This window comes from Orycteropus afer, unplaced genomic scaffold (genome assembly GCF_000298275.1).
Source record: "Orycteropus afer afer isolate SDZICR_OR568_19922 unplaced genomic scaffold, OryAfe1.0 scaffold00078, whole genome shotgun sequence".
Lineage (NCBI taxonomy): Eukaryota > Metazoa > Chordata > Mammalia > Tubulidentata > Orycteropodidae > Orycteropus > Orycteropus afer.
In genome coordinates, this window is record NW_006921665.1 from 5,364,753 (window position 1) to 5,369,194 (window position 4,442).

The following is a 4,442-nucleotide window of genomic DNA, read 5'->3' on the forward strand; positions in this document are numbered from 1 at the left end:
CAGCAGCTCTGAGGTAATTTGCTCTTTCACCACTTTGTCTAGTGTAAGTAGGACCAACCAACCAGCTTCCTTATACTCCTCATGCTGACAAAATTGCAGAAAAGTATCAAATATGCGATCACCCAGAGCCTCACTTCTCACAAGTACTTGATCTATTGGTGGTGCTATTTTGCATATTAATGCTGCCACCTCATGCCACGGATTAGCAGGGCCTTCTTTACTAACAGAGGCAGGGTCACTAGTATCTTTACAATTAATCAAATTGGAGAACCAATTTAGGAAGCCCATCCTTATGATTTTGTCTCTCTAGAATCACTCTTGGTACCAAATGTGTTAGATTGTTTTCTCTAGAGAAACAAAACCAGTAAAGCTTATCTATCTATCTATCTATCTATAAATTTATCTTAGGAAAATGGTTCACACACTTATAGAAGCTAGCAAGTCCAAAGTTCTTGGATCTAATGTCAAGCTGGAGGCTTTTCTCGACTCTTGCAACTGCAGGGGCTGAGGAGCTGCAGTATACTGGCAGGCAGTATGCTGGCTGTTGACTCCAATGAATGACAAATCCACGATCGCCAGGCCAAATGGTGGATTGTTCACTCACGGACAGTTGTAGGCAGCACAACAGAATCCCGATCCACAGAAGAATGTCTCTTATCCCAGAATGTCCATAAATATACTGGAAGCAGGCCACATCCCTAGGAGACTCCCTTTCAACAGACTGCCTGCTCAAAACATATTCATCTGATCCCATCATGGGAATAACCACATCATAACTGTTTAAACCACACAGAATTGTGGTCCAGCCAAGTTGACACACAGCTCCAACTATCATACTGTTCTCTGTCATTTCTCTGGCAAATAAGAAGCTTTAAAAGAAAACGTAGAAGCAAATCATAAAAGGCCAGATGTTATATGATTCTACTTATATGATACATTCAAAATAAGCAAATCTATAAAGATAAAAAATGAATTACCAATTACCTAGGGCTGTGAGGAAATGGGGAATGACTACAAATGGGTATACAATTTCTTTTTTGGATGATTAAAATGTTCTAAAACTTAGAGTGGTGATGGTTGCACAACTTTCTGGATATACAAAAACAATGACATTTTATATTTTAAATGGTGAATTTTAATGTATGTAAACTTTATCTTAAAAAAAGCTATTTCAAAAGAAAGTGTAGAATATTCACAAGTGTTGTAAGTTGATTACTACATTTCATAGGTGAGAAATATCTTTGAAAATGTATGCAATAAGAGAACTGTTTTAAATTGTGTTAAGCATAAAACCATCTGCCAATATTTTAAGAATTTACGTGTAGATTTTTTTTTACATCTATAGAAAAACTTTACTATTATATAAAAACTTTTGCACAAAAACTGTCAGTATTTCCAGGCCTGTGCTCCTGAGTCTCTCTACAACAATGTAACAAATAGCTACACAACCCAAAGCAAGTGGTGACATGACAAAAACAAGAATCCACACACAAAGTAGAGAAAAGCTAGTAAAAGCAAACATACATCTTGTAGAAATGAGTGAGAGAATGTGGTCATTAATTACACTTACAGAACTTTTTATTTTATAACTCAGTGAGTGATCAATTGTAGTAGCTATGGTTAAAATCATACTAGTTCCATTGTTCACCACTTGTCTGTCAGTTTGTCATACTGTGGTGACTTATATGTCACTGTGAGGCTGGAGGTTATGCCACAAGTATTTAAAATACCAGTAGGGTCACCCATGGTGGAGATGTTTCAGTGTATCTTCCAGACTAAGACAGTCTCAAAGAAGGAAGGGGCCATCCACTTCCCACAGAATTGGCCAGTGAAAACCTTATGAATAGCAGGGAAAGACTGTCTGATATATTACTGGAAAACTTTACGAATAGCCCTGAAACATTGTCTGTTATAGTGCCAGAAAATAAGCCCCTCAAGTCAGAGGGTACTCAGAATAAGACTGAGAAGAGCTGCCTCCTCAAAGTAGAGTCAACTTTAGTGACATGGATGGAATAATGCTTTTGGGACCTCCATTTGCCAATGTGGTACAACTCAAAATGGGAAGAAACAGCTGCAAACACCCATTAATAATTGGAACATAGAATTATGAAATAAGAATCTAGGAAAATTGGAAGTTGTCAAAAATGAAATGAAACATATAAAGATCAATATCCTAGGCATTAGCTGAAATGGACTGGTTTTGGCCATTTTGAATCAAACAACCATATGATCTACTATGCTGGGAATGACAAAATGAAGAGGAATGGTGTGGCATTAATTGTCACAAAAAATGTTTAAAGATCTATTCTTAAGTACAAGGCTGTCAGTGATATGATAATATCCATTCATTTACAAGGATCACCAGTTAATACTACTGTTATTCAATCTATACACCAACCACCAAAGCCAAAGACAAGGAAATTGAAGATTTTTACCAACTTCTGCAGACTGAAATGGACCAAATATGCAATCAACATGTATTGATTATTAATGCCGACTGGAATGCAAAAGTTGGAAACAAAGAAGAATCACCAGTAGTTGGAAAATATGGCCTTGGTGATAAAAATGACACTGGAGATCAGGTGATAGAATTTTGCAAGACCAATGATTTATTTATTGCAAATACCTTTTTTTCTCAACAACATAAACAGTGGCTATACACACAGACCTTGCCAGATGGAATACAGAGGAATCAGGTCAACTACACCTGTGGAAAGAGGCAATTGAAAAGCTCACTATCTTCAGCCAAAACAAGGACAGGAGCTGATTGTGGAACAATCAACTGCTCATATTCAAGTTCAAACTGAAGCTAAAGACAATTAAAAGAAGTCCACATTCCCAAAATATGACCTTAATTATGTCCCATCTGAATTTAGTAACCATCTGAAGAACAGATTTGATGCACTGAACATCAATGACTGAAGACCACGAATTGTGGCATGACATCAAGAACATTATATATGAAGAAAGCAAAAGGTCATTAAAAAGACAGGAAAGGAAGAAAAGACCTAAATGGATGTCAAAAGAGACTCTGAAACTTACTCTTGAACAGAGAGTAGCTAAAGCAAATGGAAGAAATGACAAAATAAAGGACCTGAACAGAAGATTTCAAAGAGCAGCTTGAGAAGACAAAATCAGTTATTATAATGAAATGTGCAAAGACCTGAAGTTAGAAAACCAAAAGGGAGGAACATGCTTAGCATTTCTCAAGCTGGAAAAACTGAAGAAAAAAAATTAAGCCTCAAGTTGCAATACTGAAAGATTCTATGGGCAAAATATTGAATGATGCAGGAAACATTAAAAGAAGATGGAAAGAATACACAAAAAGAATTGGTTGATATTCATCTATTTCAGGAGGTGGCATCAAGAACCAATGGTACTGAAGGAAGAAGTCTGAGAAGCTCAACTATATGAAGAAGATTGTGGCATCAGGATTGGAGGAAGACTCACTAACAACCCGAGATATGCAGACAACACAACATTGCTTGTTGAAAGTGAAGATGACTTGAAGCACTTACTAATGAATATTAAAGATTACAGTCTGCAGTATGGATTACACCTCAACATAAAAGAAACAAAAATCCTCACAACTGGACCAATAAGCAGCATTACGATAAATAGAGAAAAAATTGAAGTTGCTAAAGATTTCATATTACAGCAGACTTCTGGTAAGATGGCAGAATAGGCAGAAAAGGTACACAGACCCTCTTCAACAAAGTGAAGAGAAACCAATTGACACCAATAGAGAAGATAATTGTGGAGTCCTGAGTTTTGAAAGGAAGGATACAGAAGTAGATTAAACACCAACTAGTAGAAGAACCTGAATGAAAACAGTGAGTAAGGAGACAAATGGAACTGTGGACTGTCAGCTGTCCTGACAGCATGGACAACCTGAATATTTCCAAGTGGTGTTAGGACCTAAGAATTAACCTAAAAATTGGCCCTGCTCACCAAGGGCTACAAGGACTACTGCACAGATAGCTGACAAATAAAAACAGAAACAGCAAAGAAGGAGAAAAACTAAGCTGTGGACTTTTGGCTGTTTGGAGGGTGCAGCCATTTTGAATGTTTAAAAATGGCAGCTGGGCACAGCCATTTTGAATGTTTACAAGCAGTGGCCTTTTTGGATATTTAAAGTGACAGCATTCTTGTTCAGATTCCAAGGACCTAAGTATAGGGTCCACTTGACAAAGACAGCATGGACATACAGGAGGCTGACTACTGGAAAGGAGACAGGTGGTGAGTGCATAAGTGCTGCCAACTAGAGAATAGAGGAGGACAGTACCCTGCTTACTCAGATACATCCAAACAAAACAAAGCAAATGAAAATCTTGGGCAAATCACTCCAACATGTTGTTGTTGTTGTTGTTATGTGCCATTGAGTCAAACCCGACTCATAGCGACCCCTCCTTGGGTTTCCAAGGCAGTATCACTACGGAAGT